The following is a 26,612-nucleotide window of genomic DNA, read 5'->3' as shown; positions in this document are numbered from 1 at the left end:
AAATCTGCTCCAATCACCACTCTCTCACCCTTGGGTACAGTCATCACCACTTCATCCAACTCACGCCAAAATTTTTCTTTCTCATTCATCACACACCCAACTTGTGGAGCATATGCACTAACAACATTCGTCATTACAGCATCAATTTCCAGCTTCATAACCATCACTCTATCCGACACTCTTTTCACCTCCAAAACACTCTTAGCATACTGTTCCTTCAGGATAACTCCTATGCAATTTCTCCTCCCATCCACACCATGATAAAACAATTTTAACCCACCTCCAATACACCTAGCCTTACTCCCCTTCCATCTGGTCTCTTGAACACACAGCATACCAACCTTCCTTCTGTCCATCATATTAGCTAGCTCTCTCCCTATACCAGTCATACTGCAAACATTCAAAGTTCTGACCCTCACTACCACAGTCCTAGCCTTTCTCCTCTCTTCCAGACTTCGGCTATGCCTTCTCCCTCTTCTCTTCCTTTGGCCAACAGTAGCCCAATTTCCGCCAGTACCCTGTTGGCTAACAGTACTGGTGGTGTTTGATGTTAACCCGGGCCTCGACCTATCTGATATGTAAATATTTACTGCTGTCTGCATGAATGTTTTGGCAAAATTTTATGCCGGATACCCTTCCCATTTATCCGAGCTCGGGACCAGCACAAAGAAATGCACTGGCTTGTGCATCCCCAGTGGATGGGTTAGATATATATGTATGTGTATATATATATATATATATATATATATATATATATATATATATATATATGTGTGTGTGTGTGTGTGTGTGTGTGTGTGTGTGTGTGTAGATATATATATATATATATATATATATATATATATATATGCATATATATATATATATATATATATATATATATATATATGCATATATATATATATATATATTCATATATATGTACCTAGATATATATTTATATATGTGTATATATTATGTTAATATATATTTATCCTTGTATAGATATATTTCTATATATTTTTTTAATATGTGACTATTGATATATCAGTATATTCCTTGTTTGATATCTACACATTATATTATTTTATGATATATATGTAAATATAATATATGTGTAATTTCATATGTACAGCTACAGATATCTGATGTATACACTTTTCACATGCATCTATCACCATACACATCTAGGTTTGTATATTTATATATTATAAACATGCTGGTTTCACAGTGTTTGTTCCATAGTATTCTATACCTGTATTGAATGATATAGTAAAAAAAAAAACATTCAGTAGTACAGCTCAGATGGTGGTAGTGGTACATTGCTCTGACTATGGTGTATAGGGTCCTGGGCAGGGCTGATTATTTTGTTGCTGGGCAGAACAAGGGCTGTTGGATACAGAGTGATTAAAGCACTTTTAAGCAGTTATAAGCGGGTTTGCGCAGCGGAAAGCAATGCTAACTTCCGGTTAAATATGTTTGCAGCCAATTAGCCTTAAAAGTGCTTATTCTGTGTAGGCATTGTTTAGCACCATGCAAACAGACTTAATCCTGCTTACTACTGCTTAAAAGAGCTTACTCCTGCTTACCCCCTCGCTAATTTCTTTAAAAGAAAAGTAAAAAGGGATGATAAGAAAGTGGTAAAAAAGGGGCATGCAGAGGGAAAGAGAATAGGGAAAGTAGCTAGGGATGTGCAGGACAGGTGTTGGGAAAGTCCATAGCTGTCCATTTCTTCTACAGCAACAGCTGTGTAAATATACTGAATTTGGAGGGATATTTGGCCACTCAAACCTCTGAGAGAGGGGTGAGGACAACAATAATGTTTCTTGAAACCAATTAGACCAGATTACATGTGTCCGGTGGACGCGTGTGCATAATGGACAGTTATGTATGGGGCGAGATTTTTTTTTTTGGGAACAGATTGCCCCCTTTTTTTAAGGTGAGAGTGGGATGTTGGGGAAAGATAGTAGGTATATTTGGGGAGGTGGGTTGGGTAGGAAGACAGAAAAGACAGACAAGACAGCATACAGGGGCAGTATATGACACATGTGGGGAAAAAACCTTGGACAGGGAGGGGGTGTTTGGAATTCAGAAGCCTATGAGCCCCCAAATGGAAACAGTGGGACTGAGATCCCCACCCAAGGACAGTCACCACTGCATCTTCATAGCCCCGAAGGTGGCTGTGCTGGGGGCTGAGCAGGAGGGGCAGACTGACCCTCTAATTGCACCACGTGGCCCTCAAGCTGGCATAGCAGATCTCCAGACTCCTTTTGGAGCTCACTATACACCAAACCCCGGACCTGGCTTCGAGTGACAGGATCGGGACATATTTTGAATATTGCTCTTATAAACATTTAGACAGTTGCTAGAGTAACAGGATTTATTTTAATACACATTTTCTGAAGGATTTGAAGTCTGACACTCAAATGTATGTCATTATTTTGTGACTGTAATCCTGAGATCATCCCAGTGATTTACCAGGAAAAAAAGAGGGACAGGCCAAAAATATGAGCCAAATATCTGGAGATTCTGGGAAAATCTGTACAGTTGAGAGGTATGATTATGCATACAGCTTACTGCCATTCCTAGGATTCAAACCATGGCTGTGTCTGCTAAAAATACAATTTCTGTTTTATCAGAGTGAGCTATTTAGAAACCACTGCCTATTTCTTCAGTGTTTTCTGTGTAAGTCTCTCTTGGTTGTAGAATCTTGACCTTGTAATTACAACAGTCTTATACAGATATTCCTAGACATATTTTTATGTAGCATAGTGTGAGAAACAGTGGTTGGCACAACAGTACCATTCTGATATCAGATCTTGGTGAATGTTACATATCAGACCATGCAATTTCAGAGTAAACACAACTAGTCCAGAATTTCAAACTTTATTGCCAGGCAGTTACAGTTTTCTTATCTGAAAGACCTGTGGGGGAATGTTTGTTAACACTGACTGTTTCTACACATATTCCCAGATTCCTAGTTAAAACTATGCACATACCTCTCAATCTCTTAATGCACAGCTTGACAACATGGGGGTACAAATAGGGACATATTTTGAATATTGCTATTATAAACTTAGAGAGTTCCTAGAGTAACAGGATTTGTTTTAATATACATTTTCTGAAGGATTAGAAGTCTGAAACTCAAATGTATGTCATTATTTAGTGACTACAGTTCTGAGTTCATCCCAGTGATTTGCCAGGGAGAAAGAGGAACAGGCCAAAAATATGAGCCAATTATCTGGACATTCTGGGAAAATCTGTACAGTTGAGAGGATTGATTATGCATACAACTTACTACCACTCCCAGAATTCGAACCATGGCTGTGTGTACACTAAAAATACAACAATTTGTGTTTTATCAGAGTGAGCTATTTAGAAACTGCTGTCTGTTGTTTCAATTTTTTTCTAAGTCTCTCTTGGTTGTACAGTCTGACCTTTTACTTACAACAGTCTTATATAGACATTCCTAGACATACTTTTTATGTAGCACAGTGTGGGTAACAGTGGTTAACACAACATTACTATTCAGAGAATGCAACACTTAATACCATACAATACCAGAGTAAACACAACCAGTCCAGGATTTAGAACTTTATTGCCAGGGAGTTACGGTTTTATTTAAATATCACCTATATGGGACTATTACTGTCATATTGTCTGGTTTATTCAGTACAAACCATACACAATTTTTATACTGCCAGGTGACTTTCTATTACTTTATATTTATTTGGTACGACTACTACAAGCAGGATTGTTACTCACCAGCCTCACAACGCAGCCTTTGCAACGTATTGGCATGGGCTTCCTGATTCACAGCCCACTCAGCTGCAACTTTAACGGGTCTAGAGAAATATTTAGGCATACCTATCCATCACATACACAGGCTGGACTTTGGTAAACAGTTATTGATATGAATACTTACACACTGCTGGGACATTACCCCTTTGCCTTGCTTCTTGGACTCACTCATCTAAGAGCTCCCTCTTTCTCTGCTTCAAGTTGACATAGTGGTGCCAGACCTGTGCACCAGTGCGAGGGATACCAGTGGCACTGGTGAGATCATGGGCAAGATGGTCCCAGGCTTCCGCTTTATATTGGGAGCCCTGGTACTGGCCCTGCAGCAGTCTCTTGTCATGGTTATTTACCAGGAGTCCTACCATGACCCTGGACTCCTGTATGCCCCAGCTCTGCACCCAGAAGCACTTGCCCTCACCAACACCTGCCATACTGTCTACAGTGGGAAGCTGCAACCAGTTATGAGCTGTATTCCCACCTGCGGGGTTTAAATATGGCCAATTTCCCGCCCTTTGCTGTGATTGGATGGTTTTGAATATGCTGAGCTAAGCTAAGCTATGGGCAAACCTGCTTAGCTAAGGTTGGCAGTGCTTAAAGGGGCAGGTTCAGCACTGCTTACCAATGGGCAAATCCACTTAGCTGGGCTACTCATTGCTTAGCAGTCATATTTACACAATGCTTACACCTGGTAAGCAAAGCTGTGCAATACTTAGCATTGCTTATTTTTTATTTTATAGACTATCTGCTGTATGGGATTGAGTCACATTCATTACATATTATAAATTTATTTACTGTCCCTGACATCCCCCAATTTGCTTTCATTACATTTATTCATGTGTGACTATACTGTATGGTGCACCTGTGTTTATATGGGGGTTTCACAAATTTATTAAACTGACACCTCACATTTGGACCTACTACAGTGCTCTGGTTAACAAATATATGTTATTTAGTAGCTAATTATAAAAAAATGTTCATGTACTGCTTTCTCATGTAAAATGCAATTTGGTTACAGTGTGGATCAAACTGGGAATAGCTGCTTGGAACGCATATGCTCTAACCACTACACTATTGCAGTACTGCTTATGTTGGATGTCTCTTGCTATTTAACTTATTGTGCTGTTTAAGCTGGAATAAGCTTAGCTAAGCAATGGGCACACCCATGCAGCTATGCTTAAACTTTATTGCATGTTTAAAAAAAATATATTTGTTGTGTTTTATTATTTGTACCCTTCAGAATATTCATGCTAATGTTGAACCTGTTATTCTATCAACTTTCTGCTTTGTGGGACGATCGTCCTTAATGGCTGTGTCCACATTCCTTACTCTGACAGGTTGGGAGGTGTGCGCTATGTGCTTATGCTACATGGGTTATTCTATCAACTTTTGCCTTGGTAGGGATGATTGTCCCTTATAGCTTTGACCCGATTTCTTATCCTGATGGCTTGGGGGTGTTACAAGCATTCTTGCTCATTTTAAATTGCCGAACAGCAATTCTGGTGTGTAGGGGGCATGTGTATTGTGAGAGCACTGCTCTCAGACAAACCTCCTGTACTCATACACAGAACCGTGTCCATTTGAAGCACAGCAGCATGCCTTCATGAATATACATGGCTCACTGCTGTTCTGCATGGGAACGGTCCCTTCCATGCAGGAATAAGCTATTCCTGCACGGAAGTTTACTGAATCCCGGGGTATATTTCATTGTTTGATCTACAAATAAAGTGCCTGTTGCCCTTGAGGAATAAATTACTTATGTTACATTTAAAAATTATAAGCTAATAATATTGTAATAGGGAATGGATGACAAACTGATAACAGGTTCATAGTTACTAGGTATTTCCACCAAAGAGGACATTCTCAGGACTGTAGCATCCACTCCCCTTAAAAGTACAACACAGTTTAGTATCAGCAATGTATCTATATATGTGGGAGTAGAACCCACAGCCTTCTGCATCAAAAGCAAGTATACTACCTGTTGTGCTATTAACAATACAAGCAGGCTCACCATAAGCAGCACTAAATTTCTCTTCCCATGAAGCTCTCAGCTCCTTGTAAAATCCACTTGACACTCAACTGTATCTCTCAAGTTCGCAGCACAAGGAATCTGGAAAAAGCCAAAGCCCCAAAACCAGGGACACATTTTAAAATTGCTTGTATAATCTTGGGAAGTTGCTAGAATAAAGTGCTATGTTACCACCATGCATTTCATTGGCAAGTCTTGAATGCAGGACCCTCTGCATTACAGTAAGAGCAACATACCACTATGGCAAATCAACTGCCTCTTGAAACATGTGAAGACTGAAACTAAAATGGCTATCATTTAGTGAATTCAGTTCTCAGCGTAGCTCTCAGCCTCTTAGCACAAAAAACCTAGACAAAGCCAATAATGGGGGAATACAGCTCCATAAATAGGGACACATTTCAAATATTGATCTTATAAACTTAGAAAATTGCTAGAATAAAAGGTTTTGTGTTGCCATGTACTTTCTGAAGAATATGAAGTCTGAAATTCAAATGGCTGTCATTATTTAGTGAATTAAATCCAGAAAACCACAGATTTTATGAGGAACAGTACAGAACAAAAATATGAGGCAAAAATTAGAGCTGTTTTCACAAGTGATGGTGGGTAGGGAATTCGGGCTCTTGCTACCTGTACCCAAGGTGCAGAGTTTGAGCCTGAGTTATTCTCTAACCACTACTGTTGCTTGAGTCTCTCTAGCCACCAGGTATGCTTAGCTAGGGCATTACACACACACTCCTGTGAATAAACTTACCTGAGGGCTATCTCCATTGAGGAAATAAGTCCCGGCTCCATAATCCCTGTGATCAGAAAGGAAAACATTCCTGTGAGACCAGACTGGTATCCAGCCTGCAGATGTTGCAGTCCGGTCCCTTCTGTAGTCTGCTGCCTTTGGTCTAATCTGGACTGCTCTTAAACCAGTCCAGATTCTGCATGCATGTGTGTGTAGTTCTGGGAATGCTCGCATGCATGTGTGGAGTCTATTCTGTGAGTCTTATCTTTTTTTTATTTTTCATTTTCAGCTGTGGGGGTCTGCAGACCTGCAGTCCAATAGCATGAGTCGCCCCTGATGTATTGGATGAGTGAGCTCTGAAGGGAGGCTGTATGGATATTATTTATAAATAGATTGAAAAGCAAATGTCCAAGCATTGATTCTTGGGGAACCCCTGTTTTATTAATCAGGTAGCCAGATAGAGCATTTTGCCATCTCACAGATTGTTGTCTATTGTATAGGTAGTTTTTGAACCAAGTAAGGGTGTGGGTGGAGCATCCTACTGTTGATAGTTGTTGTAATAATTTAGCATGTGACACTATTTTGAAGGTTTTGGATAGGTCAAGTAAGACAACTGTTCTTAAGCGACCAGCATCCAGACCTTTGTTCACAGTGTCTGTAAAAGAAAGTAGGGCTGTAGTTATACTATGAGAAGGACGAAAACCATGTTGAGTTGGGGCAAGTGGGTTATTGTTGGTAAGGTGTTTCCGAAGTTATGTTTGTACACACTTTTCTAGTATCTTAGATAAAGGTGTCAAAATGGAGATTGGACAATAATTCGATAAATCATTGGTGTTACGACATTTATGAAGTGGGGTTATAATGGATTTCTTCCAAAGTTGTGGGACTATGGATTCAGAGATGGATTAGTTAATTAATATGCTAATGGAATAGGCCATTGGCTCTGCACTGAGTTTCAGGTATTCAGAGGGGAGGTTGTCAGCAGAGAGGATGCATGGTTTGAGTTTAGATAATAATTTAAGTATTAGAGAGGTGGATACTGGTTTAAGGAGAATGTAGGTGCCTCTGAGAGGTTACTAGTGTTAACTTTGTGAAAAAAGGGATCTGAGATGGGTTTCTCCTGATAAGAATTTGAAGTATTAATTTGAGTGTTTGGGCAGTTAATTGTTGCTGGAGAAAGTTGTTTCACAAGTTTAAGAATACTCTCAATAAAGTGGGAGTAAAATTTGAGCTATTTGTTGTGGGTCTTTATTGGGGAAAGGTGATGGGTTTTGTATGGTACCTGGATTTAGGATAGTGGAGATGGATTTCCAGAAATTTTTAGGGTTGTGTTTTTGGCTAGAGAGTTGTTGTGTGAAGTAGTTTTTTTGTCATTTTTGATAAATTTCTTTGCTGTGTTTCAGAGTTGTTTAAAGGTAATTTCATTTGCTTGGGTTTTGTTTTTGCGCCATTCTTTCCAGGCTTGATCTCTGGAGAGTAGTACTTATTTAGATGGTTTTGTAAGCCATGGAGCATGATTACACTTTGTCCTTTTATAACAAATTGGAGCTAAAGTATTTAGTGTGCCAAGAAAGACTTTATTAAAATAGTTTACAGGTTCTTCTAAAGGTAATATTTTGAGTGGATTCCAGTTTTGAGCTTTTAAGGAGTTAATGAGAGATGTTTGGGAAAATCTGGTTAGGTTTCTAGATGTTTGGTAAGAATGGGGTTTAGGCACTTGAGTGTGAGTTCTATTGGTAAAAGCAGGTGAGTGGTCACTTAAGGTATCTGGGAGGGTGCTACTATTGGAGTATTTGTGAGGGTCTGGAACTAAGATCCAGTCCAAGATGTATTCTGGCTGTTTTTTATGTATTCAAGTAAGGATGGTAATAAGCTGGGTATATCTATATAGGTAAATGCTATTTTAGGGGAGTTGGAAGTTACATATTGCTAATTAATATTAGTACCACCAAAAATGATGGCTTCTTGTGATAAGTTACAGGTAGTCCAAAACATAAAATCTTCCAGAGTAGGGATGTTATGGCCAGGGGGAATGTATAGAACTGTTATGAGTAGTTGTTTGGTTTTGTTTATCTTTAGTGATGTTAAAAGCAGTTCCATGTTCCTGGAAGTGGGGACAGGTTTGGGGTAGGGTGTCATGGTTAAGGAGCTCTGATAGATTAAAGCAACTCCAGATGTTGCATTATATATGCATATATGAAATAAAGGAGTTACAGCTTCTGAGACTGGTCTGTCACATGACTCAGCATTTGGAGCCAGTCGGAAGTAAAGCTTCATGGAGTTAAATCTATATTAAGTACCTCTTAATCTTGTTGACAATACGCTGAGTTTTCATACTTACATAAAATATTTAGTGGCTGAAGGGCTATACTTAATTCACTGGATTTTTCAGCACTCAACTAACTCCAAAAAGTCCTGTTTGTATTAAAGAATCATTTTTAAAATGTCCCTGGAGAGGATTTCAAACTGCTGAGGCACTGAGAGCTGTGGCAGCTTGCAGAAAAACTAAATGTCTATTTACATGTGCTTATGTGCAGTTGTTCCACTTCTGATTATGTTGTCCCAGTAATAGCTTCTTCTGATAAATGATACACATTCACTAAATGAGGCCTGTAGATTTATACATTTATCATCTTCAGTCTGAGTACCAGTATACCACCCACTCTAAAACAAGACACCTATCCATTCAGTGTTGAGTTTCCTGTTTCACTTGCAATCCAGTATAAAAGCTATTATTTTTAAATTGTCTTATTCAGAAAAAATTACTTTACTTTGTTAATCTCTTGTCCCATACATTTTTGTTGTTGCTGCTTTTCTTCTTCTCCTTTTAGTAAGTGAACTGCACTCAGAACAAAACATATCACTTATGATAAGGCCTCTTATAGGATCATAGGAGGTTACTAGGCTATTGGCCCTAAGGCCTCTACAAGCCTAGACATGTTATACCCTTGTTCTCTTATGGACCATGATATATAGTCTATGTTTGCACGTGAATCTAAGAACAACACTGGCTGCCCCTGTCTAAGAGGGACATAGGTAAAACCCTGAAACCCCCTGTGTAAATTTACGGTTTCCAATCCAGATGTCCAGGTTACACTTAAAAAGGATAATTGAGGAACTCTGTTTTACATGAATTGGGAGTTTGTTCCAGAGGAGTGAGAAACTCTTGGAGACATATCTGTCTCTCCAGCATGTCCTGTTAATATCACAGGATAGATTAAGATCCCTAGAGTGAGTGAATCTTGTCCCATTGGATTTGTTGATGTACAGCAGCTTCATTAAAACTTGAGTGGCTCAGTGGACTAGGGGAGTTAGCATGGGTGATGGCATTAATGGTGCTAATCTGGAAATATTCACATCTTTATGGGTGTTGTAGTCATGGCTGAATGGTTAAGGCACTTGTCTAGAAACCCATTGGGGTTTCCCTGCACAGGTCTGAATCCTGTCGACTACATTGGTACATTAAAGCAAGGTCTGTAGGCCAGGCACAAGTCGCCTCTGAGCAGTCTATACAATACTGAATAAAGTGATAGGGCCTTCAATCTGTCTGTATAGGTCATGTGTTGTAGGTCCTGAATTTTCTTGGTGAGAAACCTCTGAGGTATCTCCAGACGCTGCTGATGTCTGGTGAGGTACATACAGAATATCACTGTACTCTATTATTGGTCTGATAAGAGCCAAGTACAGGGGAGTTATAACTTCCTTAGCTTTGGATGCTGCTTATGAGGTATGCAACACAGGAGGCCTTTCTTACTACTGTTGACACCTGCTGATCAAAATTATGGCTACTGTCAACCTGCATTCCTAAATCTCACACCACTGGGTTTGAGCTTAGGTATGTATTATTAATGTTGTAATTAGCAGGGGTATCTCCTTTGCCAAAGGGGATGAAATACATTTTTTTTGCATTTAGTTTAAGTCCATGGCTTTGACACCAGTCATTTGTTTCTTCTTACATGGATCCTAAGTGCTGGAATTCAATACCATCTTATAATATTTTTTCATGCTTTACATAATTTTAATAATTCACTACTTTCCTATCATCGTAGTTTGTTAGGTTTATTGACTAGTATTTAGTTTACAGCCAAAGGGCCATCAGGAAACTTAATTGTGATATACCTTGGTGCCAAGATTGCATTTGATAACAAAGTTACCTCTGGCAATATTATTTCCACATACTCTAAGAATGAATTTATGCCCTCTCATCCACTCACAAAGTCTAGTTTTAAAAGTAGATAGGATGTTACTTTGTTTAATGGATAGACACAGTTTATTCCAAATACAGGGAATGTGACAGGTTATGAATCTGACACACCACCAGGTGGAGATGATTTTGTGGTGGAGGATAAGGTCTTTGGCACAACTGTTAGATAGATCAATGCTTCTAGAAAAGTTGAGAAGGATGAAAACGGTAGGGACTTTCAGTGCTTGAAAGTCTAAACAACAAACACCGCCTATATATCTGATTTAGTAAAGCAATAGGAACTTCAGTCTTCTAGGGTAGCTTAGATTGTGTAGTCAAGCAATGTTTTTGGGCAGAAACCCATGGGATCTTTTGAGTTGGTTAAGGTGGTGTTTGTGAAGTACATTCAAAAAAGAGGACAATGTACACAAGGATAGGTCTAATAAGGGAACGGTACAGAGACACCAAGAATGCCTAGGTCTTAGAGGTGATACACCAACAGACCAGCAGGGAAAGATTATCAACATGGATAATTTTATCCGGGATCTTTCTCAAAGGTAATTATACTCCATTTTGGCGTCTAAGGTGAGTCCCATGACTGATAACACCAAGGCTGAGTTTCTGGGGATTTTTTTGTTTTGCTTAGTTTGCAGTCCTCAGCAAACTTAGTTAACCACAGTCCCTTGACATCCATTTTCACTTCTGAGAAGCATGGCATCCAAGGCAGAGCCTTCTAGAACATAGCTGGTAACACTGCCTTAGTTAGATGAGAACAGTATGGGTTCTCTCAGCAAGCCAATTGGCTAGTAAGTAGATATTTAGGTTTACATTAACCTGGGTGAGTGAACCTATGATGCTAGAATATGAAATGATGGCAAAGGCCTTGTTGAGGCTAAGACAAAAAGTATATGGACTGTAAGGCCCTCTTTCAGGGCTTCAGTTATGCTTTCAAAGAAACTAGCTAGATTTAGTAGGCATTTATAAATCCAAATTGACTTGGTTCCAAGGTCTGCAGGTAGCCTGTGTTATTGTTCACCAACCTGAAAATGTGTTTTATAACATTATAGGTGAGTTCTGTGAGGCTATTAACAGTATAGTTTGTGAGGTTTTTCTTGAGGCCACCTTTTTGTAATGGTGCCACTATGATTTTTCCATACATAAGATACATAACCTGTATTGCCAACTAGTAAAGTAGTATCATAAATGTTAGCACTTATGTAATTGTTCAGACCATTCTCAAATGTTGTAAGAGTTAAAATTTTTCTAATACTAAGCGGTGAAATGTTTCACTACCTGCTTGTCCTATGCTGAAATATTTCTCTTAGAATGGAAAATCTAGCAAGCCTCAAATCTACAAAGAAGTTGATATTTCCAGTCATGACTGGCTGTTTCTGAAGAAACCCCATATTCATCACTGTGTACACATTTAAAGATCACAACAGATTCTCCTCTACTTATACCTCTCAGTGCAAGAAATCTGGACAAAGCTTGACAAAATGGGGGTCAAAGGCCCAACGATAGGGACAGATTTTAAATATTGTTCTTATAAACTTAGAAAGTTGCTAGACAAAGATGATTTGTGTTAGCAAACATTTCCTGAAGGATAAGAAGTCTGAATCTCAAATGTATGTCATTGTTTAGTGACTTCAATCCTCAGATCATCCCAGTGATTTGCCAGAATACCACAAATTTTATGAGGAACATACCAAAAATATGAGGCAAAAATCTGGACAGTCGATAGGTATGCCTCTAATCAGTCAGTAGATAATAGAGAATAAAGATAATTTCCGTTTAATTCATATAGCTGTACTTTTTTTAATCCCTTATTTTGTCTCTAAAACATTTCTGTATTCTTGTTATTTGAGAACAGTTTCAACAGCAAACTGAAGCACCAAACATAGTTATTGATATGATCACTAATGTATGAATTGGGATCAGTACCATAGCATTCCTACTTGTTATTGTCCAAAGTACTTTTTAAGTTTACCACATTTCCTTGTCATTTTCAATAAATTCTGACCAAAAGAAAACACTTTAGCAATCTTAATGCACAAGTCCCTAATTCTATCAACTTCTTCCAAAGTAGTATTTTTATAGCATAAGGATATCTTGGATTCAAATTACCATAATGTATAAAGTATGATTTATTTTTAACATCCAATTCCATGTTATAAGAACCAGATCATTCTTCCAGTTTATACAATTGACTTTTCAAAACACTGCTTTACTTATTCAATTTAATGAGTTTCAATTGCTTACAATTTTCTCAGCTTCAGAAAACCACTGTCTAGGCTACCAGCACAAATGTCTTCCACACCTCATTAGCAAATGTAATGAGAGGTGCAAAAGGGACAACAGGCTCACGCTGTCAGATAACGGAGCACAGAGGCTAAATCTTTTACTTTAACATGCAGCATGTGATATAGCTGTTTGGCTGTTGGCTACTGTTCTCCTATACCTATATTGCTGAAATCTGCATGTAATCACACATGGCTGCTATAAATTGCTAATTGCTATGGTATTATTGTAGGCTGAGTGTCTTTTTTCTGAGCTGTTATAGCTTTTGCATTGTTCCCTTCAGTATTATTGCATCATTGCCAGTTCAGCATAGACTTCTGTATCAACTGTGTTCTCACATAATGAATGAGTTGTGCCCTCACCTAGCTTAGTTCTCCTTTTATAGCCTATGCCTTACTAAGCTAGGAACACTATATCTTGAGAATTTAGGCCAAACTAAATGCAAGACATACCTGGGGAAAAGGGATGTAAACCTGCTTGTATCCATTTTGTTGCCAGCCTTATTGCATTTTGTACTCTCATGCAGTTTAATTTCTCCAAATCTTTTGGGTTTCTAATACCATGAACCTCATTCCTAAATCAAATTATGATTAAAGTTTGTGAAGTTAGTATTGTTTCACTCTTTGATGTTAGCCAGAAGTGCTCTTTGCAGCATGTGCAATGTGCCCAGAAATGACTCCTTCTGCAATTCATATGGAGTTACATGCATCTGTAACATGTCTACATTTGACTGTAAATTCTTTTTTATGAGTCCCATTGCTCATATTACTATTGCAACTGTCTGGTTATCCTTCTTCTACATTGCAACATGTTCACACATAGTAAAGTGTCACCGAGAGTTACATCAGCAACATAGTCACACATAGTAAAGGGTCACCAGGAGGTAGACCACAAACTGCCTAATACCTCAGATTCCACGAGTGAAAACAATAATGTCTTAGCAATTGGTGACTATAATTTTAGACATACTGACACTCCACACTCACAAGACTAGACAAAGTTAGGGTGAGAATTAGTTACCTTTCTGGTGTCAGGATCCATGATGTCACAAGGCACCAAAGTGCCTCTTACTGGACACACTATGATTATGAACTAGTGGTAGTCCACATGGGTGTGAGTGACCTGAGGTGCAGAACACTGAGGGAAATGCAGTGAGGTATTTTGGATGTCAGCATGCATGTGTTCAGTGCAGACAAGTGTCTGCTGCTTCTTCCTTCACTCAGGATGATACCTGTTTTCAAAGAAAAGATGCTTGACTTAGTATTTGTTAGCATGTGATGAGATGATTTCCTGGTGGTTTTCCCCTCCATTTTATGTTGACCTATAATGTAAATTATGTGGTAGTGTAAAGGACAGTGTCTGACTTAACAGGTCCCAGTCATCTCACCTCTGATATTATTGCAGACTGCTGATTCAATGCCTGTGAAGCTTGGATGAGCTGTAGGCATCATTTTTATTTTCCTTTTATTTTCTTTCCCGATAGACCTACAACATCAGGCCAAGCGGCAGAGGTCTTTCAGCAGGGGCAGGCAGAAACAGAAAGGTTCCGGTGGGGAGCACACAGGTCCAACTTTGAAGAAAATGTGGGAACGTGTAGACAATCACTAGTTTATAATCTATCTAGTAGGGTTTTGACCGAATATGAGGAGCAAGTATTGAATAAAGGCTTGTCCTTCATACCCACCAGTAAAAGTGAACTTTCAGATATTATTATTGATTTTAAAATGTTCACACGAAATGTACAGTTGAAATTAGAATTTGGTATGAATTCTAATACTAATAATAGTGTAGGCTCAATATTTCATTTGCCCAGTACTTATATTCCAGTTTTACATCCTCTTTTGGATGTTTTTAATAAATTAGTTGAAGATGTACATAACCTAAGTTCTGCAACCACCAGTATGCCTAGAATGAAAAATAATTTAACTTTCAAACAGAGGAGAGCTTTGAGAGATTTGAGCAATGACCATTCTATAATTATCAGACCTGCAGACAAAGGCGGCCCCGTGGTAGTTTTAGATTTTGATAGGTATAAAGCTAGCATGGAACTGCTGCTACAAGAGACAGAGTTTTATTCAATAATTAGTATGAATGATGTTGAAGTGAAAGTTTTGAAAATTTATGATATGTTGGATGACATTTTATTGAGTAAATATATAACCCTTGACTTGTTTAAGTTTTTAAGGGTGAATAATCCTCTGATTCCAACAATACAAGGACTCCCAAAGGTTCATAAAAATCTTGAGAACCCTCCGATGAGACCAATAGTTTCTGGTAGAGGATGGGCAACTGAACCTTTGTCAGTCTATATAGAACATTTTTTGAGACCATTAGTTGAAGCTAATTGCTACATCTTGAAAGATAGTAAACAGTTCTTGCTTAGTCTTTATGAATATTTGAAATATATTCCTCATGATGCAATGTTTATTTTAGTTACTTTAGATGTAACCAGCCATATATTATACCAAACAAAGAAGGTGTTGAAATGGTACATAATTACCTTTCTACACATTCAGCATATGAAGCTAACTTTATAGATTTGTTAACACTATTCCTGGAGACCGTCTTGCATAACAATGTCTTTTTGTTTGATAACATCCTTTATATCCAAAACAATGGCGTGGCAATGGGCACCTCGTGTGCCAACAGTTACACCAACGCTGTTATGGCAAAATGGGAGGAAGAGAAATTATTCCCCCTTGAAAGTTATAAACGATATGTAGGCTTTTATAAGCATTTTGTGGACGATTTGTTTATGATTTGGAAAGGTGGTGAGATTTCTTTATTACAGTTTGAAACACAACTGAACAATTTGTCCAGTTATCTCAAATTCACCATGAACTATTCTAGGCATAGTATTTCATTTTTAGATATTTCCATAGAAAGACTGGAGAATGGTCTCTTGAACACTGGGGTCCATAGAAAAGCCAGCTTTCGGAATACTTTACTGTATAGGGGGAGTATGCATCCCCAATACGTGCTTAAAAACATTATTAAGGGCCAACTTATGAGAGCGTCTAGATTAAATCCGACAGAAGATGGGTACAAACAGGAACTATTAGATCTTAGACAGAGACTAATAGCAAGAGGCTATAACTCACAGGAAATAGATAAAGCTACTGATGAAACCAATTTGATTAGGTCCACCAGAGCTAGTCCTTATTTCTTTGATTTAAATATACAATCTTTAGTGGAGAGTTCAGGAAGGAATGACCTTCAGACAATTAAGGTACCTATGTTTTACACTTCAGATACCCATGCTTTAATGGATATAGTTCGGAAACACTGGGATGTTTTGTTATTAGACAATGCGGTCAAGGCGATAGTAGGAAATGAACCCAAGTTCATTTTTAAAAACAGGAAGAATCTTAAACAAACAGGGGCGACACATACTATCTGACTGCCGGCCTGCAGCCCTCCCACCTAGAAAAAACAAAGAAAAAAAATCTGTGAAACAAAATATCATGAGTCCCGACTCCTCTGTGCATGCATGGAACTCAGATTGCCTTTATCAGCAGTCCAGATGCAGAGAAAGAGGTACCCAGCAACCTGTGCTGTGGGATAGCCAGGAATCTGTGTGGTCAACGACTGCACAGAACAGAGGAGCTCCGGACTGCTTCCCCTGCAGACAGGGTCAATGAGAGGTGAGCTGAAAGCTCTCACGGGGATTTCGCTGCACGGGCTTCATACTGCTGGACAAATGGTCACTGGCTGGATGGGCTTTGGACATGTTCTGTTCATGAAACAGGTAAGTAAAGACGTGTGTGTGTGTGTGTGTGTGTGTGTGTGTGTGTAAAATGCCCCAGTTGCTATATACTGGTGGCTAGAGAAAACAAATGGTGGTGGGTAGAGATACTCAGGCTTGAACCCTATACCTTGGATGCAAGTGGCAAGGACCTGAATTCCATATCCACCACCATTTAAAAAAAAAAATTGCAGATTTTTGCCTCATATTTGTTCTGTTCTTCATAAAATCTGTGGTTTCCTGTATCTACATTTTCCTTGGCTTGCAAAGTCTGTAATGCAGTGGTGCACTGGTAGCATTGCAGCCTGCCAGTTGCAGGATCTCTGGTTTGATTCTTGGTGGGGGTGCCTTCTGTGTGGAGTCTGCATGTCATCCCATCACACAAAGATGTCTCTGGAGTTTCGCTCTGCTGAAAATTGTCTTTTGTTCCAAGTCAGACTAGTTTCCTGGTTAAATGTTTAAAAATAACAGGCATTTGAATTTCAGACTTCATATTCTTCAGAAAGTACATGGTAACACAAAACTGTTTTTTCTAGCAGATGTCTAAGTTTATAACATGGATATTTGTCCCTATTTTGGGACTGTATTCCCCCATTATTGGCTTTGTCCAGGTATTTTGTGCTAAGGTTGAGCGCTATCTGTGGTGAGAACTGAATTCATTGAATGTTTGGGGGCTGCATTCCCCCCATTACTGGCTTTGTCCACATGTTTTTTGCTAAGAGGTTGAGAACTATGATGAGAACTGAATTCACTGAATATGTTTGAGGGCTGTATTCCCCCATTATTGGCTTTGTTCAGGTGTTTTGTGTCAAGAGGTTGACAGCTATGGTGAGAACTGAATTCACTAAATGGTAGCCATTTAAGTTTGTCTTCCTCTCTTTCACAAAACAGCTGATTTTACATAGTGGTATGTTTCTCTGACTGTTTTGCACAGGGTCCCCTAGGTTAAAGACATGGCAGTGAAATGTATGGTGGTAACACAGCATTTTATTCTAGCAACTTTCCAACACTGTACAAGCAATGTTTAAAATGTGTCCCTGGTTTTTGGGCTTTTGTCCCCCCCCCCCCCACCAATAAATTTCAGCTTTTTCAAGATTTCTTGTGCTGCAAAGTTCAGAGATACAACTGTGTGTCGAGTAGATTTTACAAGGAGCTGAGAGCTGCAGGGGAACAAAACTTTAGTGCTGCTTATTGTAAGTCTGCTTGCATTCTTAATAGCACAACAGGTAGTGTACTCACTTTTGATGCAGAAGGTTGTGGGTTCTACTCCCACAGTAGATAGATGCATTGCTGATACTGTACTGTGGTGTAAAGTGGGTGGATGCTGCAGTCCTTTTTGGCAAAGATACCTAGAGTAGTAACTATGAACCTGTTATCAGTTTGCCATACAGTCCCTATTGAGATATTACTAGCTTATCATTTTTTTAATGCATGCGACATAGGCAGTTTATTTCTCAAGAGCAAAAGGCACTTTATTTGTAGATGAATAAACAATGACATATAAAGTTGTTTGCTAGCAGCAACCTTTTCATTATTTCAGATTTCTTTAATGTGGAATTATTTAGATGACTTTCACACTTCAGAGATTGTGCATATTTACTGATACTGGTGGAGTATAGAAGGGTTGAGTAGACTTTTATGATAGAAATGTTCTGAATTGGGTAGTTTTGTCATTGGTGCATGCATTTTGTTTCATTGTTTACTAATGTTCAAAACAATACATTTAAAATGCCCTCTAACAACTGTAATGTATTGTACAAGGAATACAATTTAATACAGTCGGGAAGGTGTATCAAAGAGCATGTGTATGTTTTGTGTTCAAGGGGCCTATGATTTGAAAACAGCCCAAAAGGGGCCTATGATTTGAAAACAGCCCAAAGTTAATCTTTATCTGCCACTGGCAAAATATATTTTCTTTGACTGTGGGTTTCAATGCTGTTTCAATACATGTGAGTTTCAAGGGCAGAGAAGTTTTAATGCTAAGTCTGTTTTCATTGTGAGACTGCATTGCTTTGTTTAGCAGATATCTATTGGGGTTTGTGCTGTAAAAATGCAAAATAAAACTTTCAAATGAAATCCAAATCATTGCAGAAGTAAAGCAGTATGCACATTACAGTGTTTATGGTAAATGGGGCAAAATAACCAAGAGCTGGGACACTGGAATGGTTGCAGGGGGGAGGCTCCAATCGACCATGATTTTGAGAGGGGAAGGGCAGCAAACTCAGATAGCCCTGGTTGAACTATACCTCTCAGCTGTCCATATTTTTGCAGAATGAATAGATATTTGCTTCTTATTTATGTTTGTTCCTAATAAAATGTGTGGTTTTCTGGCAAATCATTCAGGAATGAAGTCACTAAATGACAGACATTGAGTTTTACATCATAACCTTCAGAAAAATGCATGCTAAAGCAAGACATGTTATTCTATCAACTGTCTTAAGTTTATACAAGAGAAATTTTAGTAGTGTTTGTATGTTCCCCGAATATATTTGGCCTTGTCCAGATTTCCTGCATTAACAGGTTGAGAGGTACATGCAAATAAAATTGCTTTATAGAATTAGGCATATCCAAACCTCTCAACTGTCCCCGATTTTGGCTCAAAATGTTGCTCTTCCCCTAATAATCCCTCTGCAAAATAGCAATTTTTTGAAGAAAACATGGAGGGTTTACAATTAATAAGTAACTGTAATAATCAGTTATAGATTACTTTTATTTCAGAAATGCATGTAGATTCTTTTATTTTGTCAGCTGCTCAAGTTAGCAGTACTAATATTAAAAGTGTCCCTTCTTTGACAGGTTCCCAGCTGTATTGTGTGGCTATTTTATATTTGTGCATCACATTTTTGGTCCATTTTTCATAAAATTGTGTTTTTTTTGGCAAATTAGTGGCAAATCATTAAAGACTGAAGTTAGAAAATAATGAAAGACATTTGAGTTTCAGATTTCGTACCTTTCAGAAAATTCATACTAATGCAAGACCTACTAATTCTATTATCTTTCTAAGTTTATAAGAGCAATATTTAAAAATTGTCCTTATTTTTGGGCCTTTGTTCCACTTCTATGTATGGCTTTGTCCAGATTTCTTGCTCTGAGGTTGAGAGGTATGACAAATGTGTCAGGGTCATCGCAGTCAGTCAGAGACATTTCAAATTGTGACAAACTTGTTGCACCCCACTCCCCCATGTAGTGACTCTGGATGTGTCCAAGCAAGGCAAGGAGCAGTTATGCAGTGTTAATGTGCAGACTATTCCCCCCCATCCAAGGTAAACACAAGTACTACAGTGGCTTTTCATCTGTCATTGATTTTGCAGAATGTTCTGGTTTCTGCAATTTTTATACTGTTGATTTATGCTTATTATTATTCAGAAAGTGCCTTTTGCTCTGTGTTTAAGTAGCAGTGCTTTAATGACCATCAGGTAAGCTTGTCTGATATTGTAAGATGCAAGTAAGTTTTAATAAGCAGTATTGCCGACATTGAAAGCCTTTCTGTTGTTGCCATGCAGAGAATACTTACATAACTAGATAATGTATAAGCCTTGGGTATTGAAATGCATATGACAGTATTTGTAATAAAGGCCAGGATTAGATTATGTTAAGCTCATTACAGGCTTTACCTGCAAACTAAACAGAATGCCAATCTATCATGCATGGTCCATATCCTGGGCAGTAATCCTTTAAGCAATATATGTTGAGCTTGTTTCTTGTTTGCTTTTCATTTTTTACTTTGATCGTATTTTCCCCATGAAACAAGTAGATAGTTGTCAGGCAGCAGGTCTTTTTTGGATAAGAAACATTTTTACAAGTGAGGGTATCACAGAGATTGCTACTTTCAGCATGATACTTGGTACTTTAATAAAGCTGAATATAAATTATAATTAGAACTGGAGTGCAAGGAGAAGTTATTTGAGTTAAGTGCTGCTTGTTTTTCTTATACTTGAGTTTGACTGGCATTCCAGTAATGTATTTAAAAAGTAATTTATTTTTTCATGCCTCACATCCTTTTTGTTTCCATATAGATATTAAGTAAGCTGTCATGCAGCCAATGGATTGAAATATTTTTTTTCTTCTACACTTCATTTTGTCTTGATTGGACTCCCATAATGATGGTTTGGCACCCAAGGCAGCGTATTTAATTAAAGTTTTTGTGGTTTTGAGCATAGCTCCTCCCCTTTCTAGTTGGTCACACCCATTCCCATTGACCCCACCCATTCAGCTGTCTCCTGCAGCCCCCCTTTGATTTTAAGTCACCAGCCGCCACTGTAAACAAATCTTGTGTTATCCACATTTAGTTGAAAAGGGCCTCTATAATGAATCTGACCAAGGTACGAAACCATGTTTAAAATGTAATCAGTGTGATTTTATAGATACCAGAAACACTTTCGTTCATCCTATTTCCAGTTATATTTGCTACCTACATGTCAGGGCCGATTGTCAAACTGAGAACATTGTTTATCTAGCTAGGTGCACATCTTGTTGTGCATTCCATGTAGGGAAAACGAATAGAAAATTCAGGGAAAGGATCAGGGAACATTTGTATTGTATACGTACGGCCAGTGAGCATAATGCACTGGCAAGGCACATCCGCTCCATTGATTCCACACATGAATTTAAGTTTTCAGTATTGCAGGTCGTTGCTCCAGGTATACGCGGTGGTGATAGCAGAAACTATACTGAACATTGTGAAATAAAATGGAATATTAGGCACAGGGCTGATAAAACTCTAGGACTTAAAGAAAAAATACCTTTGAAGCCTATACTATATAATACGAGGTTTAAGACACCTAGGTAATCATAGCGCATTTACCTTTTGTGGAGTATTTTTTAGTTTTTAGTATTTTGTTAAATATTAATAGCATATATTTTTATTTTATTAATTTCTGTATTACAAGTTTCCTCACTTGTAAAGTTTATTAATAGGTGTCTGCTTTTGTAGTTGTTGTTAGTCCAAATACTGTGTTCAGTGTATTTAATTGATGGAAGGAAATGATGTCATTCAATCAGTTATGTGATGCATTATATAAACTGGAATGCTTTTGTTTGTAATCATGGTCTGATGAAGTCTATATTCGCTGCTACGATTGAATTTTTTGGGGACTTTTTTGAGACTGTTATTTTTGAATTTCAATTCAGGTAGCCATGGTTTGTCCTGTGGATGCACCTTGAGTTTTGTTATAATTTTTATTTTTATTTATTTATTTTGCATTTGTTTACTGGGGAAGTCCAACTGGACAGAGGTGTCCATTTTCAGCAGAGGCCCAGGGAGAAAAGCTCCAGATACTGGATTTCATGTTTCTGGAAATGTTTACCTGCTTGCAGAACTGATGTTCACAAACTGTATTTCATTACTGTCTTGAGTTATGGCTCTCGGTCCAGTCATTTTGTCATCCTTTACTTTACACATAGTATGTGGTAAAAGATGCATGTCAGTTTTCTATGCAGTCCATAGTTAGGGAGTAAAGTAAATTAGAACTTAAATAAACAGTTTAACTCAACCAGTAAATATTTGTCACATCAGTCATTTAATGTTTTCGTTTTCTGCATGGTCTAGCTCAATGTATGGTTATTGGCCTTATGTCACATCAGTTGTTTAACGTTTTCATTTTCTGCAGGGTCTAGCTCAATGTATGGTTATTGGCCTTGTGTCACATCAGTTGTTTAACGTTTTCATTTTCTGCATGGTCTAGCTCAATGTATTGTTATTGGCCTTGTGTCACATCAGTCATTTAACGTTTTCATTTTCTGCATGGTCTAGCTCAATGTATGGTTACTGACCTTGTTTGCTGCTTCAGTGGTTGGTGTGTAGCAGTCTCAGAAATAGTACAAGTTACACATTTAAATGTTGGTTAGTGCCTTGCTATGAATTCATGCTGTTGGTTTGATAGTGCACTTTTTGTCTTTTATTTATTTATTAAGTTAGCAAACAACAACAAAAAACTAATCTATTTTTGTATTTCTTAACCAAGGAAGTACACTGGACCAAAGACCCTTTGCAGGCATGACCTGGGCCTTGAAAGCATACAACAAAGACAAAAAGTGTGTATAAGAGACTTAGAATAATGAAGAAAACTAAGAGTTGCATACAATAGAGCAATACTTCAGCAAATATACAAAATAAACATTATGTAAAAAATGAAATCAGAGAAACTAGAGCAGTCATTGCATGTTACAGCTATGTCACTTATGCACTTATGCCTGGGCCATGTCTGAAAAGGGTATTTATGGATCAGATCACCTATAAGGTTAGAAACAATAAATTAAAATTAATCAAAAATACAAATGATCAACTATATCTTTCCCACAAAATGTATAGTCTATGTTACCTTAATTAATGCATTGAAATATTTTTTTAATTATATTATTCCGATGTTTGAGATATGAAAACTTTATTTTGTTGACTCCCTGTCAGAAGTCAAAAACCTAAAAATCAACTGAATGTTTTGAGAAAATAGGCAGAGGAAAACAATGGCCAACCAGTTTTTGTTTTATTAAAAGTTTTTGTGTTTCTGGTTGACCATTTTTTCCTTGCATTTTATTTTTGGATTGTAGACAAATATTTTACAACTGGAAAATCGCTATGGCTATGTGTGGTGTCCTTGTCAGACGTACAAGACCAATAATGAGGTTTGTCACCACAAAACAATGAAATGAGACTAAAAAGGGCTACAAAGACTCAGAATGTAACTCTCATGCCATTAAAGCATTTGTCCTGTTGCATTGCCTGATGTGGGGGGGGGGTCCTTATCATCCCTTCTACTTGCACAACTAACTCCAAGATCATGATTCCCTGAAATGAGGACAGATACTCTGAGGAAATATAATTGTGGGCCAGTATAACTGGTCAGAATAGCAGCCTCGAGTTTTAATTAAAACCTGTTCTGCCACATCACCTATCTATTCACCTTCTTAAACCTTATATACGTTTTCATGTTGCCTGTTTTAATTGTTGGGTAGTGTTTGTATTTGTTTATGCCCACAGTTTCACAGAGCAGTCAAGCTACCTACAGCCTGCCAGCCAGTGAGCTACCCGTGAATGCCAGCACTGTTCCTCTTGTGACAAGTAGCACAGCAAACAAGTATCAAACGTATTATGTCCTGATCTATATGTACTTATTCAGCACACCTTCTTGTAGCTAGGACTGGCAGGCAGCCCAGCATTACTGTAAGTGCTGCCTAACTTCGTGGCCTGATTATTCAGTCTATGGATGTTAAGTGACTGCGTTGGATTCAGAATGTGTACATGGTATACTTTCTCCCAACTAGGTGTAGGTCTCTTTAACTCTGGGGGATTTATGGAAAGGGGGTTCTTATTTTTTATATGTCCAAACATAAGAACCAAGCCATGTAATTGTTACTTTAGTGATTTGGTGCTTATTTAATTTTAATAAACATAAAACAACTTATTAAACAATGGAAGACCACTGCACATAATAAAGATATATATTGCATTCATGTCTGACTGTTGCATTATCAGTTGTAATGCTTTTTCCATTATTGAATTTCTTCTGTCTAGGTCAGTTTTATTTGAATTCTGAAACCCGCATCATGAGCCTTGGATTCACCAGATGCCCTTTTCATAACTTTAGTCAGCTGTTAACATATGGATATAGCTACAAAAGCTTCATATTCTGTGGCAGCTCATGCCTGATACCAGTCATAAAGTCCATGGAATAGGATCTGGGTGGAACATGAAAATCAAATTATCTTGCGGCCCTTAGCAGATGTGAAACTTTTGAATTCTAGTTGGCTGATCGTTGCACTGTCACAATTTGCACTTTTAATGATTTGCACATTTGAAAACTCAAAAAAAGATGCTCCATGTGAACATATCCTTTCTTTAAATACTTCAAAGCAAGCTAAGTAAAACATTTTAGCAGAAGTGTGATGTCTGTGTTATACTGGTGCGCTATTTAATTTAACAATTTTATGTCCATGTATGCATGTAATATAGTGATGTATTTCATAAGTGTACCATTCGTGTTCATATATGCATGTAACATACTGATACATTTCATGTGTACCATTTCTGTCCAGGTATGCATGTAATATACTGATGCATTTCATAAGTGTACCATTCATGTCCATGTAATATACTAATACAGTTCATGTGTACCATTCATGTTCATGTATGCATGTAATATACTGGTACATTTCATAAGTGTACCATTCATGTCCATGTATGCATGTAATATACTGATGCATTTCATGTGTACCTTTCATGTTCATGTATGCATGTAGTATATTGATGCATTTCATAAGTGTACCATTCATGTCCATGTAATATACTGATACAGTTCATGTGTACCATTCATGTCCATGTATGCATGTAATATACTGATGCATTTCATGTGTACCTTTCATGTTCATGTATGCATGTAATCATTTCATAAGTGTACCATTCATGTCCATGTATGCATGTAATATATTGATGCATTTCATAAGTGTACCATTCATGTCCATGTATGCATGTAATATACTGATGCATTTCATAACTGTGCCATGGAAGCACTGCATATGAAAGTTGTTGTATAAGTATTGTTGCTTATAATGTGACAATGAAGCATTTCTTCCCACATTATTATTGTTTAAAGAATTGTGCCCATTTGGCTAACCCTGTAAACAAGGTATAATAAATAAATAGAAAAGAAACAAAAAACTGTATGCAGTTGCTAATTCTTAATTCTTATGTTTTAAATGTATTCCATTTTTGCACTTAATTTACTCCAAAAGTGAATCCAAGAGGTTAAATTAACAAAATCAAGTCTACCAAGGATATGAACTGAAAATTACTTCCTTTTTGAAAGATAACCATAAGGCCTTTTTCAATACTGTTAGAAACATTAGGAACAGCACCCAGCAGTGTACCAAACTGATACTTCACAATAACACCCACACATTCAATTTAGTCAATATCCTAGCAGATAAATTTAGCTTAAACTTCTCCCTGCTGTCACCCTTAACTTGCTTTCACACCCTATCATGTGTCCCTAACATTTAGGATCACCTCAGATCAACTTGTAAAGGTACTCTCCAAGGCAAAAAACAGTAACTTTATGGATCCTGACAATGTGCTAAGTAGGTTCTTTGTCAGTATGAAGCCACTGTTTCAGACTCACTCCTGATTTTTTTCAGCTTCAGTCTCTCAAGTAGTTTCATGCCAGAGGCATGGAAAAGAGTTTTGTTCAGCTCCCACAAGGGAAGCCCAATCACTGATCCCAGCAGCTATAGACTAATAAGCCTGACGCCTGACCAGCCTTATCTGTATGGTAAGGGAATGCATTATTGTTGAACTCATAAAAGATATTGGAAGTCTAGGTTTGTGAAAGCATGATCCTGCCTGCTTAACTTAGCAGACTTCTTTGAAAATTCACTGAGGTATTATATGAGGATAAATCAGTACATACCACTTACCTCAACCTGGCATAGGTCTTGATACCATTCCACAGGTGGTCATTATCAGCAAATTTATCAAAGAAAATGAAAACCCTTATGTAACCCACTGGTGAACAAACTGGCCTACAGACAGAGCACAGTCGATTAGAAGTGGGGATACAATTTGATCTTAAAGGCTTGTTACTAGTGAGATGCCCCATCATGGTTCAGTAACAGGCCTGCTTCTATGATGTCAATGATAATTTCAATCCCAATATCTTTGACTAACCAAGTTTGCAGATGATTGCAGACTTGGAGCTATCATCAACCCTCCAGAGGACTCCCAGATCCTGCAAGACAGACTAACATATACAAATATATGGTGCCAGAACCATGGCCTAATGCCAAATGATATAAGTCGTAGTATTGTCTCCCTGAGAGGGGAAATTGTGAGCTCTCATGCACATACCATGTAAACGAAGCA

General features: G+C 37.9%; 1 protein-coding gene across 1 annotated transcript in view; it reads left to right on the top strand.

Moving 5' to 3' along the window:
• Positions 1 to 26,327, top strand: part of LOC122801535 (interleukin-1 receptor type 2-like) — a 311,639-nt gene extending 285,312 nt beyond the window's left edge. The window contains exon 10 of the mRNA XM_044070956.1: positions 24,270 to 26,327. The gene's annotated coding sequence lies outside the window, so the exon portion shown is untranslated. The remainder of the gene's footprint in view (positions 1 to 24,269) is intronic.
• Positions 26,328 to 26,612: the final 285 nt, after the last annotated feature.

The sequence above is a fragment of the Protopterus annectens genome, chromosome 5.part0 (assembly GCF_019279795.1).
Source record: "Protopterus annectens isolate FY-2018-M chromosome 5.part0, PAN1.0, whole genome shotgun sequence".
Taxonomy (NCBI): Eukaryota; Metazoa; Chordata; order Ceratodontiformes; family Protopteridae; genus Protopterus; species Protopterus annectens.
Note: the sequence above shows the minus strand (reverse complement) of the source record. Positions and strands in the feature narration are given on the sequence as shown.